At 40.9% G+C, this 14196-nt stretch overlaps 1 protein-coding gene across 1 annotated transcript in view; it reads left to right on the forward strand.

Moving 5' to 3' along the window:
- The window catches only part of JAZF1 (JAZF zinc finger 1), a 150098-nt gene that overhangs the window by 93624 nt on the left and 42278 nt on the right, over positions 1-14196 (forward strand). The window lies entirely within an intron of this gene.

Genomic DNA, 14196 nt, shown 5'->3' on the forward strand with positions numbered 1-14196 from the left:
TTAAAATATATTAAATATATTCCAATATTAAAACATTTTAAATGACAGTTTTAAGAGTCCATGGCACAGACAGAGGTCCCAATTATTTGCCAAAAGCCTGCCGGAACAACAAAGTCTTTGCCTGCCTCCTGAGCACATCAGGGAGGGAGCCGGTCTAGCTTCCCTGGGAAGACAGTTCCAGAGCACTGGAGCAGCCACTGAGAAGGCCCTCTCCTGCATTCCCACCATGCATTCCTGTGATGGTGGTGGAACTGAGAGAAGTGCTTCCCTTGAAGATCTTAAACATGGGCGGGCTTGTGTTTGTTGCAGTGAATTCCAAATATGTAGATGGTTGAGAATAAGAAGTGAATGTGGACAATATTGCACACTTCTGATAAACATTTGATAAAATTATGGAATTCCACTAGTATATTCACTAGTAATATTTAGGCCATTATCCACATGTACTGGTCTGTGTCTGTAATTGTTCTTTGGTGGTAATAGTTTCCTGTGAGAAATGTTGGCATTATGTCTCCTAAAAGAAGTGCAGTTTAGAAATGCTTCCCTGAATATTTTTTACTAATTACTGTTCTTTTTGTGAGACTAAGTTTGTGAACTTAATCTCACAAAAGTTCCTCTGATGGTCTGAGAACAGTCCAACTTTTTCAAGTGTCATACTTGAAGGTGAGCCAAACTTTGAAGACTGGTGGTAGTGATGATTTGTTTTTTATGTTACTTTTAAGCAATTAATCAATCCAAGATGTTTCTGGGCACTGTCCCATAGATTCCTGCAATAGCTGCATCATAGGAACGAATAAACCTGCTGAATCAGACTGAGTCAATGTAATTGAGCATCCTGTTTTCCAACTGTATTAAGTCAGAGCCTTCTGGGAGGCCTCCAAGCAAGGCATAAGGGCACCATGACCCACCCCCTTTTTCTCCTCCAGGAACATGCTGCTTCTGAATGATAAGAGTTGCCACTTGACTATTGTGACTAATACCCACTGATAGACCTATCCTTCAAAAATGTATCTAGTCTGCTTTTAAAGCTGTCTAAACCAGTGGCCATCGTTGCATCTTGTGGCAGGAAATTCTATACATTAATTTCTATATTGTGTGAAATCCCAGTTCAAATGTAATGTGAACCCCGGATGAATGTGCTGCAGCAAGCCTTGGGCTCATGTGCGCATGCGCACAAGCACACACACGTCATCTTGTCTTTAATGCCTGTGAGAAGAACATTGGAAGCATTTAGAGTTTGAACAAACAATATCTGAATTCAAGGAACTGTGGTTTGTTCTAACTGTGGTTAATGTTGTTCCCTACCTCGATCCAGAGGGAGAGGCGGCCGTGAAATTATTATTATTATTATTATTATTATTATTATTATTATTATTATTATTATTATTATTATCTTTACTTAGAAGTAAGCCCACCATCTTCTGTGGTGCTTACTCCTAGTTAACTGTGTATTCACTGTATAGGATTGCAGCTCTAGTTGACCTGTGCTGCCTATAATCATTCCTAAAACTCATTGATATCCATTTGGTGGTTAATTTTACTCTGTAAAGCTGTTCTGATGACGTGTCTTCAAATGTAGGATCACAGTAGGATTTCCAGTCTGAACTGCTAATATTTTGTTCTCCCTGGTCATTTGCACTAATGTGTTCAAATCTATTATTTTCTGTTAAAAATATTGACCTGAGAGAAATACCAGTTTGTCTTGGATCCAACGAAGGATGCATAGAAAGAGAAAACATATTCCTGAACTCTTGAGCAAGTGCTGGTGGAAAACATCTCACAGTGAAGTGCTGCAGTGAATTAAGGCAAGGTTGGGCAACGTCGTTTTCACACACATCCCGGACCCCGCTATGGACCCCAGTCCTTCTGCCACCACCAGCACCCTGCAGACTTCCATGGGGCAACAGAGGCCAAAAACATTTAGCAGGCTGCTGCTGAAATTCAGTGTCAAACCACTACAGAGTGATATAGAGGGTTTTACATTATGTAGCGGCTTCAGAGTTGTAAACAGATCAAATTTAACTTGAGAACAAGCTACAAGTGTTCTGTTTATTGCTCTGTAGTAGTAAATCTCCCAAAAAAAAATAATCTGTGAATTTTGGTGATTTTGGAAGTAAGGGAATGGGGGGCACATTAGGGGCGGCAGGGGCTGCATGGAGCACATGGGCAACATGTTGCCCACCCCTATAGAGGGGCAGAAAATCCTTTACTATTTGCTTTCTTCAGAATGGCTCAGAGGGAGCAATCCCATGGCCCTAGAGAGCATCTGGGGAGAGAACTGCACTGGCTGTGAGGGGATGTACACGTCTTACTGAAGGCGCTTGCGTGCGCCTCCAGTGCGCCCCGGAAATGATCGTGTAGATCCTGCCTGGTAAGAGACGGAGGAAGAGGCAGAGGAGGAGGCGGCTGGGGAATCTGGCCACGTCCTTGCCACCGCCGCCGCCCACCTTCCCACCGGCCTCCTGCTGCCGGGGAAAGAGCCACCCGGGTCAGAGAGCTCGGCGGAAGAAGCCGCCCCGCCTTCTTCCGCCGAGCTCTCTGACCCGGGTGGCTCTTTCCCCGGCAGCAGGAGGCCGGCGGGGAGGTGGGCGGCGGCAAGGACGCGGCCGGATTCCCCAGCCGCCGCCTCCTCCACCTCTTTCTCCGTCTCTTACCAGGCAGGATCTACACGATCGTTTCCGGGGCGCACTGGAGGCTCACGCAAGCGCCTTCAGTATGACTTGTAGATCCCCTCTGTCTCTCTGAGGTCGCAAAAGCAACCTCACAGAGGAGGGAAAGGGGGTGGTTTTGTGGGTCGCGAGTGGAGGGTACTGGGAAGACAAGCTTATAAGAATCCTCCATCCTCCCCAGCCTCTTTCCTTCCTGCTCTGAACAGCCCGAGCTAGATGGGTAAAAAAGGGTTTAGTAAAAATGCAGAGCATAGACTCAAAGAGTTTGGAGGCTGATGGGCATCCCAATAGGATTGTGCCCTAAAATAAGTTTCCTTCATTGCTGAGTCATATACCTCTCTCGACTGTAGTACTTTATAATTGGATATTCTAGTTTTTAGATGTTTGGTTTGCTACATATGAGTATTTTTCATCTTGCCAACTTTCCTACTATAAAACCCGATACGTTTCCCCTTTTTCTAAAAGAACAAAAGCAACTCTTTTTCTTACTGTGCTGCTGTTGCTTATGGCCAGGGAAGGGCATATGCAGATGTTTCCAGTATCTGCTGGAGTATTTGTTATAAAGCACAGAAACAACTGGATCAAAGTAACTTGTCACTTGACAGATTATATTGGGCTGATCTTATTTTTACATTGGTGATGACCAACTGGAATCATGTGTTTTTATCCATATAGTCATAACTTTACACCCTACCCTCAGACTTGTTTTTAGAGGGAAAAACAAGGCAAATCTCATATGGTAATACAAATGATGTGCACATAAATGAATTTATTCACTGGTTGTTTGAAAGGATTTATAGAGGGGGGGGCACTTTGTTCCTCCAAAATTCCAACATGCTCAACTTGATGCGTTGCAAAAGAGGGTAAATATATATTTAAAGGGAAAAACATCTCAATTGTGTTCTAAACTTCAGGGTTCGTTCTCTCACTGAGATGGTATCAGTGTATCACTTCATCTTGTCCATTCAAAAAAGGGAGAAAGGTAGGCTAGTTTTCTACATGTATATACTATTTGGAGGAGGGGGAGGTATGGGGGTGGTATGGAGATGCATGTAATCATGTGAGTCCCCACCTGTATTTGGAAGTGGGAAAGCCCAAACACAGGCGCCACACTACTGCTTTATAATGGTATTGAAGTGCACTGACAACTGTTGGGGCCCATGGCACATCTACACCACGTTCATATAACACTATGAACGTGGTATGAAAACTTTATATGGTATATGTCTGTCATGGGCCCCAACAGTTGTCAGTGTACTTCAATACCATTATAAAGCAGTACTGTGGCTCCTGCCTTTTATATACCGCTTTCATGCCACTTTCATAGTGGAATATCCTGCTTGGTGTAGATGAGCCCTCCATGAAAAGACTTAATAAGTACTTGAACACATCGCTGCAGGGTTGAGTGCTCTTGCTCCGAGTTGCAGCCAGCCAGACACACTTTTTGAGGATACTCCTTTCTGTTTCCCTCCCCTCCCCTAGTTTTTTTGTGCTCCTCAACTACATACAATTAGCCAGCATTCTGTGGCCACTGAGCATGCACAGTTCTCATTGGGTTTTGAGTTGGGTTCCCCCCCACCGCTATTTTTTTCCTACTTCTGCAAAAATTCTGCAAAAATTCCTCAAGCCTGCAGAAACCTATCTATTGTCTATGGGTGGTGCTGTTTTGGCTACATACGTAGAAGGAGAGGGCAGAATCAGTGGGGAGAATACACACACATTACTCTAGGGTTAATCTATATTTTCTCCTTTGTGAAATAGATTCATTCTGCGGGCAAATTATTTTTTATGGATGACATTTGATACAGCAACCTTCCTGAAGCTAAGGGACATGATCCTATACATGCTTAGACAGGAAAAGGTCCTATAACATTTGGCTGGCTGCGGAATGCTGGGTGTTGAGGACTTTTTTCTGTCTAAGCATGCATAGGATGGAGCCCTAAGTGGCACATTTACAGAAGAGTAAAAACATTAAGACCTGCCAGCCCTAACCAAAATACTGTATGCACATATTTATTTATTTATTAAATTTATAAATTAAATTTATTAAATTTATATACCGCCCCATAGCCGAAGCTCTCTGGACAGTTTACAGAAGTTAAAAACAGTGAGCATTAAAAAGTATACAAAATTTAAAACCATCAAAATATAAAAACGACAGTATAAAACAACAGTATAAAACATAGCCATGTATTTCAGTTGATGAAAAGAAAAAAGCAGATTTTTTTTTCAGAACTGGTTTTTCATGTTCCTCATCAAGAAAGAAAACTTTACAGTGAAACTTCTTCCAATGGTATGTCTGATTTTTTTTATTTTTTGCAAACTCGGCTGTTTCAGATAACCCCTGTAAGTTCATCTAAATGAATGGCTGTTGCCTATACCAAACATGTACCTTGTTCGACATCCATCCAATTCTGTTTAAAATGTAAGCTTATGATTAAAAGCTCTGCAGTATGAATGGAATTGATTGTCTTTGGCATTCAGGTAATAAAATGTTTGGATTTGTTGGTTTCACAAACTTGCTATTTATCAGGAAAGGGACATTTATAGTCCTGAACATATGGTACATATAAATGGGACTAAAATTAGGCCATATAAACTTCAAAAATAATAATCTGAGTACATGTCAGAATGAATTTGTGGCCTTTCCCCATTGTCATGTATTGCTGTCCTACATTTTACCAGCATTGTAGGGGCGTTGAGGACCCCTTAAATTGTTATCCGTTTCCACTGTTACAATTTTTGTGGTATTTTTGGGTTTAAAGTCTTATTCACTGTGATAGTTTGGTCCAGATGGCTTTCGTTTTATGTAATTTGCTGCTTCAATGTGTGGTCTGCCAGCTGGAAAGAAACCTTGGTGTGGCATTTTGGATGAAATTTGTATAGCCAACAAATCTTCATTATACATTGGGTGGAAAATGTAAGTTCGCATGATGCTTTGCTAAAGTAGAGAGTAACAGTGTAGTTGGTATGGGTCCTAAGCAACTGTAATGACAGTTACTACTAGGGAATGCAACTACTAGGGAATGCAATAACATTGTTAAAGTAATCCCGCTACCAAAGAAACAGGTCTTCAACTGGTGGGTGCAGATCCTCTACTGGATCACAGTCTGACCTATGGTGGGTTGCAGCAGCACTACTATCACCATACAAACATGGAACAAAAATTAAGAAGACTCGAAATGCATTTTTTTTCCAGTTAAAGTTGGGTTCTAAGTCTGAAAGAGTTGAAGACTACTGGATTAGGGTTTGGGGACAAATTTGATCATGACTAGGATAAGGAAACCAGGGCAGACAGGCTGTGGGAGGGCAAATGGATAGGACTAGGTGGAATTCAGAGTAGATAGGCTTAGGAATATGGTTCGCAGAAGAAAAACAAAATAAGGCAGGATGGGGTAGAAATTCAAAGGTAAGGATACGTCTGTGCAGTCTTGGGCAGAACTATTGACCAGCCTGCTAATTGGCTACTTCCTTGGCTGCTGGAGACTGGGATCAATAGGGCCGTAGTAATTATGAAACCAATACAGCAGCCTTCAGTTAAGCCAGGTAAATTGAACTGGAAGGTGCTGCAAAGTGTTTTAAATGCCACACTAAAACAAAACAAAAAAACTTCACTGAAAAAAGTTTGCGGGTTTTATATTGAATCTAGATGTTCTCTGGAGGTCTTTTCACCCTAAATAACTATTAAACAAGAATAGTCCCACTGTTTACATCGTACAGATTTCAGTGTATGAGGTCAATAGCTTGGTTTTATGAATGAGCCAGAATAATGGTATCCAGTTTCTTGTGGGCAGAAGGGCTTGCACAGAGATGTTCTGTCCAAAGGTGACTCTTATTTTGAAATTGCAGGGAGACAAAACCTCAATTGAGTTCCATGCTTGCACTGGAGCAAACACAGAGCTGTAGATTGGGGTCAATCTAGCTGCAATCCAATGCCCGACTGCACACCTAAGTTCCACTGATCTCAGAGACACTTGTGGGTGATTCACATGTAATACCATGGGTTGTTTAACTCATGGCCACACCAGAGCTAGTGAGTGTGCTGCCCCCTCTGCATTCACCACTTCCACTTAGTGTCCACCTTCATAAACAACCCAGGAAAGCCTCATTCCTAGGTTATTTAATGTGCAAACTCTGAACTCTGGGTTGTTGAAAAGACAACTCAAAGTTTTAACCCAACAGCAAACCATGGATTCAAACTCTGGGCTGCTTGTCACTCAACAACCCAGAGTTAGTTGTTACATGTGAACTGGGCCAATAACTGTGCACTGGACTTGCAGTTGCTGTCTGTCTACAAGGGGAATCTCACCTTCTGAATAAATATTGTAATAACTTTAGTAACAATATCTCTATTACTGAAATTTCTGTTTTTGTAAGTTGCAACAGTGTTACATCAGTGTTAATAACAATGGGCAGTTACACCCCAAAACAGTTTGAATATATGGATAAGGGTGATGTTTGAAGTTCATTGCTTAGCATTAAAGGAAACTTTGCATACCACGACTAAAGAGCTGTGCTATGTAATTCAGAATTTGGAAATCTTTTCCATTTGTGTCGCAAGTGGTTGGAATTCTTCACTCTTACTATATTACAAGTCCACTGGGACTTTTAAAAGTGCTTATTCAGATTTTACTGTTTTGGATGTACAAGAGCTAGTTGCATTTAACTGTGTATTTAGAAAGAAACAAGACCATTTTAAAACATCTTAAAAATAACTTCTTAATAAATGAATGCAATAAAAGATTTAATTTCTCTTAGTATTGTTAATCTTTTCAAAGTAAAATAATCACTCTACTATGCAGGACAGTCTTCACCAACCAAGTGCCCGCCTGTTGGTTGGGGACTATAACTTCCAGAATTCCTGACCATTAGCCATGCTGTCTTGGGCTGATGGTAATTGAAGTCTGCTAGTGATGTGCTCTGATTTGACTCATGTACAAAGTTGTGCACATTCCAATGAGACTCACACACGTGCTTATAAGGAATCTTTAGACTTTGACAAATAGAGCAACTAGGGCTAAGAAGGTGATTCTCACCCAAAGAGATCCACATCCAGACCCTGTTGAAGAGAATAATACCACAATGGCACATTTATTGAGGTTTACACAGATTCAAATGTGCAACCTGATTTGAGGGGAATTAACTGAGCAAATGGATTTGTTAACAGAGCCTCTGGCTGATTTCCTCCAGTTCTCCCTCTGCAGCACCGTGTTCCACATTCCTGGCCTTTCCTCAAAAGCTAGTAGATACAAGAGTTAATATTTCTGCACAAGAAATGATCAGAAGCTATCAAAGAACCACCAGGAAATTGGCTTTATAGAGAGACAATGGACGTTTGGGGGAAAATGATAAGGTTAAGTGCAATCTGAATAAAAAATTAGGCCATGTAGGACTTAAAAAACATTTGATTTCTGTATTTGCCATACTAATGTGACATACTATTGGCACAAAGATCAGGTCATTACATTAGGCTTTTATTTTAAAAGAAGAAATAACATGGTCCTGAAATGTCAACTCATGAGTTTGGAACGTGGGCTGAATCTTCTTACCCTTATTTTATGGAGCTGTCAGATTTGAGCTAAATGTCCTTCTCTGCTATTAGTTGGCCCATTTAAAAAGCTACACTGTATACTGCAAAGCGACTGAAATCCTGAATCAATTCTGTTACCTTGAGCTAATTCTCTTTTCTCATGCTTCCCTCCACATATTTGTACAGGACTGTGGTTACTGGGTCCATCCCCTGTGTCAGCTGTCATCCCTACCCCTGGCCTTCATGTTAGGGTGGCTGCTAACATATCACCAAAAAAGTGGAAATGCAGATCACATGACCTGTTATAGAGTATCCTATTAAATCATCATCATCATCAGGAGAAGTGTGTAGAGCCTGTATGTCTGATAGTTGCAGACACATAGGACCTGTTTGGAACTTTGACCCAACAGTGCATACATGTTGGGAGTGGGACCAACTGTCAATATCCCACTTCCTTCTGTGTGTTGATTGAACATGTCTACATGTTCAAGCAGTCTACAGAGTGATGGGCTTATCAGTGGCTATATGCAACGGTGGGACAGCAACAGCAGGTGAGGGCTACTTCATGCCTTACTTCCTGGGAACAGCCAGCTGGGAAACAGGATGCTGAGAGCAGTGTGATGTAGTGGATAGACTGTTAGCCTCTAAAAGGGGGAGACCCAGGTTTAAATCCCCACTCAGCCATGAAACCCACCGGGTGACCTTGTGGCAGCCAGTTCTTACAGCCTAACTTACCTCACAGGGCTTTTGTTGTGATGATAATAGGGGAAGGAGAGGAGAATTATGTTTGCTGCTTACACTCCTTATAAATGTAATAATTTGGTCTCATCTAGCACAGCTCTTCTTATGTTCTCAGTGTGACAGTCCAGACTGTAAGTGTGTGTGTGTGTGTGTGTGTGTGTGTGTAATATTGGGAACTGTCTGTTGCAGAGAGTATGAAACAATATATATTTTTGAATAACAAATTGGAAGGAAGCAAAAGGGCATCAGTTACAACCTATGTATATAAGACAGAGCCAGCTATGCACCATATCTTCATAGAGCAACCCATCAACTTAAGGAACAGGTGCACAGATGTGTGCTAGAGAGGAAGACAGGACCTCACAGTCCTGTTCGTCCTGCTTTTCAAGCCCTCGAGAGACAATTTAGCAAAAGAGAAAATACACTATGTGAAAATTTCTCTTTCTATGTGCAATACCTAGCTCCCAAAATTCTACCTTTTTTTTTTTTTTTACAGCCTGAGCTGTATGCTCTCCTCCTTCCAGGTGTCTATCACAGCTAGAATACCCTTCTCCATGTAACTGTTAACTACCCTTTGTTCATTAATGTCATCTCAGGCAGACTAAGCTCAGTGGCTGCTGATGTGATGTACATGAAAACAGCTATCGTTAAGAGTGAAGGGTGGCTGGTAGGGGTGGGATTGCTTAAATCCTACATGGTTTGATGAGGCACGTCTTTAGGCATTGCAGCTGCACTGGTGAACGTAACATTTTTTTCCCCATCAAGGGAATAGAGGCAGTCCATCTCCATGGTCTATACTCAACCACTGTTCCCAAAATTATTAAATTATTATTATTATTATTATTTATTTATATAGCACCATCAATGTACATGGTGCTGTACAGAGTAAAACAGTAAATAGCAAGACCCTGCCGCATAGGCTTACAATCTAATAAATATAGGTGTGATACTGACTTCGTTACTGAAACCAATTGGTCCAATAGAGACTAGCGATAAAAGGCATCAAAACTGAGTCTTATGTTGTTGATCTCCCACTGACTGCAATTGTAGCCCATAATTGTCTAGTGGCTGGGATTCTGCTGCTAGCTAGCTTCATCATTTTGTCAGTTCACTAATAAGGAGGTCACCACAGGTATAGAATCCTAGATTTACATGTGGCAGATGATAAAGCATTATGGGAAATCTGCCTCTAAGAACAGGCTTGTGTTGCATGTTACAACTGGCACCCATTCTGTGGTGCTATAATTGACAAGAAATGCTATTATTAAGCAGGTCTGTTGAGATAATTAGCATTCAGGGTTGCATTTTTAATCAGACTTGAGTCAGATAATTTATCACAGCAGTAGCAAGCTGTCAGGGTCATACAATAAATACTCATTAAAGATGAATAAAGATTAAGTGGAGCCCGAAACAAAATTAAGCAAAGTAGTACTTACGAATCATTTCACTTCAATATTTGCTGTTAATAATTTGATGTAATATTGGCAAAAAGATCAGGTCTCTACGCTGAGCTCATTTGTGTAAGAGGTGATAATATTGTGCTGAGATGTCTGTTCAGCATCTATTTGAGTCTGAAACCTTATTCGTAATTGATTGGATTAAAAAAAGTATTAATTTTGAAATGCTGATTTAGTTTGTCTATTCCAGCAGTAACTGTGGTTCCTCAGTAATAAGTTGACACATTAAAGAGAGAAGTGTTCCATCTTGAAAGCAGAACTAATTTGTTAACATTAGTATGCTATTGCACTTTGGATTCAGTGCAACTCTCTTATCTTCAATAGGTTCACACATGAACAGTTTTTGGCATTTTCAAATGGCTTTCAGTTAATTAAAAAGACCCAGCATTCAAGTATGTTGTGGCAATAACACAATACTGAAGATTGTTATTTGAGTTTTGTTTTGTTTTTTAAAAAAAAGTCATATAGAGAGTAAGTATACTGTAGGTAGGGTGGCCATGTGGTCTACTTTAGAGGACTGTCTCTATTTAAAAGGCTGCCAGGGGGCAATTCTCTAATTTAAGGGCTGTCCAGTCCAAGTCCAGCTAAAGATCAAGAACTGTAAGAAGGAATAGCAGGGGCCTTAAAGTTGCCCATCAACAACACCTGGACAGCAGATTGAGCACAACATGGTCATCAGGTCACAGCCTTCCCCACTCTTGTGAGATGTAATGTATTTCTGTTTAAATTATAGTTATACTAATTATTTCTATATTTGCATCTATATACATCAATTAACATTTTTATGCAAATCTCCCCCCTCTTTTTTATTGATGCTTAAACAGCCAGCCTAACTGTACATGTAATATCATGAGTAGCTACAATTACAGTTAACTTCAATGGGTATAGGAATTTTTTCCAGTGAATTTACATTCACAGTAGTACCATCGGGCAGGACCAATATAAAAGCCACATAGCAGCAGCAGCAGTAGTAATCTTACTAAAGGTTTCTTTGTTGGGTGAAAAAAAATTTTTAAGCTGCCGTAGTAAATATTGTGGTGACTGTTACTTTATTTATGTATTTTTTTATTTACAATATTTATATACCACTCCATATCTAAAAGACATTCCGGAGCGGTGAACATAGGAATAAAACAATAAAAAGAAAGAAAATTAAAAACAGTATATTAAAATTGTTCAATTTAAAACAAAGTACCAATAAATACAGTGGCTGATCAGTTGAAGAATGCTTCCTGGAAAAGAGTTGTTTTCAGATGGCGCCAGAAGCAGCATAGTATTGGCGCCTATCTGACCTCCAGGGGATTTTTGTATGAAATGATTTTGTAGGGTTGCTTAATGAAGTAGAGGAAAGAAAGAGAGTGGAGAGATGTCACTACATGCATTGCTCAGAGGAATCATGTACTTGCAGACCAAGGAGTTCTTGTAGTAAAATTTAATTTAAAAAAATATATGACAAGGGTACAATCCTATCCTCATTAGCTGGAAATAAGCCCAGTTGAACTCAGAGAGGCTAATTCAGACCAGGAACAGCATAGTGGCAAGTAACTGCGCTATGAATCGGGAAGATCCTGGTTCTTACCTTTGCTATTAATTCCCTAGGCAACCCACTCTCTTTTAGCCTCTGTCCCCCCATCCCAGTACGGGTAATAATAACAATGTTTACTTAGCATATAGAATTGTTGTAAAGATTACAACTAGATAATGCAGGTGAAGCGTTTTGAACAAATGAAAGCACCATTCAAATTGTTTTTAAACATTTAGATGAGTGAGCTGCATGCCTAATTTTTATTTATTGCTTGCATGTATATCATATTCTGAGATTTTAGAGTTCTCATTTGAAAGGATTTTTTTTTCTGTTAAGTATGCAGCTTCTTGTACAGAGTGGGGTTCCCAGGACTTTAGACTGGCTATAAACTGGGTAAGCTTTACTAATGAGCAGCAATAACAGAGGTGATCCATTTATTAAGACAGGAAGGGTGGAGCCCTGCTTGCATCAAACATCCCAGCCCCAGACACAACAAGAATTAACTTTTTTAGTGCTCACACTGTGCTACCTCTGTCTCGAGTCCTCCATCCCCAGTTATCAGCTCTTCCTATTGCTCTTTGCCTCCAGAGTGTGTTCTGCACATGTGCTAATGGAGAGGAGCTTTGGGCATGCTCCATTGTCCTTTGGCTTCAATAGGGTAGTGCAGGCACAGCAGAGGCACTAGCAGGAATCCAGAAGGCACTAGGAAAGCAGGGCCTTTAGCAGTGCCAACCTGCCTCGATGCCATATTTGGGCATGTTTGCTCTCTCGTCCAGGAAGTAGCTGGCTGATGAGGATTAGTGAAGGAATGCACAGTCAGGTCCGACCCCAATCAATCACTGGGTGTATCCCCTGCCTCGCAAGAATTGACCCATGCATGCTCAGAGGGAGGAAACAGCCAGGGCTATTCAATACGCTCCTGACGTGATTGCAGCAGCAGCAGCAGCAGCAGCATGGACAGTGGAGAGCGAACGATGAATTTCCAGCTGACTTTTCTGTAGTGCAAATTTAATTAATTAGACTGAGAAGTGTTTGTGTGTGTGAGTGTGAGTGAAAGAGAAAGGGGGAGTATGATTCGTGTATCTTCCTGCCAGTGCGTTAGCCAGGAACCATCCATCTAATCGACCAGTAAAGCAACAGCCAGAAAGTAATTAGCAATGCTTCCTATTTTGGGGTGGGGTGATTATAATTAATCTCCTTTTGGGATTTTTAAATATTTCTTTTGTATTTTCTTTTTGTTGCTCATGATTTCTTTTCTTTTCTTTATAAAACTCTGATTGTGTTTGCTTGAACTGGTTTTGATGTTTGACCTTTATTAAGGGTGCAATCCTTTTCATGTTTAGACATAAGTATGTCCTACAACTTCCAGCATGGCTGGCTGGGGAATGTTGGGAATTGTAGGTCTTTTTCCTGTTTAAACATGCACATGATTGTGCCCTAAATCAACCCCCTCCAGACACACACACACACACACACACACACACACACACACCACCTCTTGCTTTGGACTCCTGATTTTTACATCAACATACATTAGTTTCCTTTTCCGATGCAATGGATTGGAAATACTGTTTTTCTGTGTTCTGAGGAGATGACGAGGAGAAAGGGGAGGAGGAGGGGGATGTAGCTGGCACTGCCCATTGTGATCCTGCATGCCGTCCCACCAGCTCCAGCGGTCACCAGACATCACTGAACAATAATAATTGCATCTTGAGAATTTAAAATTGTGTGTAGCTGAGACGTGTCTCTTTTTTATTCTAGTTTAAGCATACACATCCCGGATTTCGGTTGGGATCATCGTGCTCCAGGAAGGGAGAGTTAAATCCCCCACTGTTTCCCCTGAAATCTGCAGTAAGGGGGTTAAAAAGGGAGGAAGCCTCCACTGACACCCCAAAAAGTTTAAGTCTACAAAATAAACACATCTCTGAGTTCAGTTCTCAGTAAGCAATAGGGACAGTGATACATTTTTTTCTAACTGAGCCATGTTTTGACAGTATTTCCTTGTATGATCTTTTCCATTTCCTTTCCACAGTACATGCTTATGCCAGGGTTACTACTGGCACGCAGGCGTTTGGAGATTTTCCTGTAATTCTGGGAAGGATACTTACATAAAAATGCAGTGCAACAACACTCAAATTTTGGTTCTGCCAGCTGAGTGAGAAATAGCTGCAGGCAGCAAAAGCCCACTTTCCAGTCCTGCCAAGCCTTGTCAGATCACTTTTTAAAAATGCAAGCAGTTCAAGCTAGTCCCATCTGTACAGTAACTTTAATAAC

This window comes from Elgaria multicarinata, chromosome 1 (genome assembly GCF_023053635.1).
Source record: "Elgaria multicarinata webbii isolate HBS135686 ecotype San Diego chromosome 1, rElgMul1.1.pri, whole genome shotgun sequence".
Classification (NCBI taxonomy): domain Eukaryota; kingdom Metazoa; phylum Chordata; class Lepidosauria; order Squamata; family Anguidae; genus Elgaria; species Elgaria multicarinata.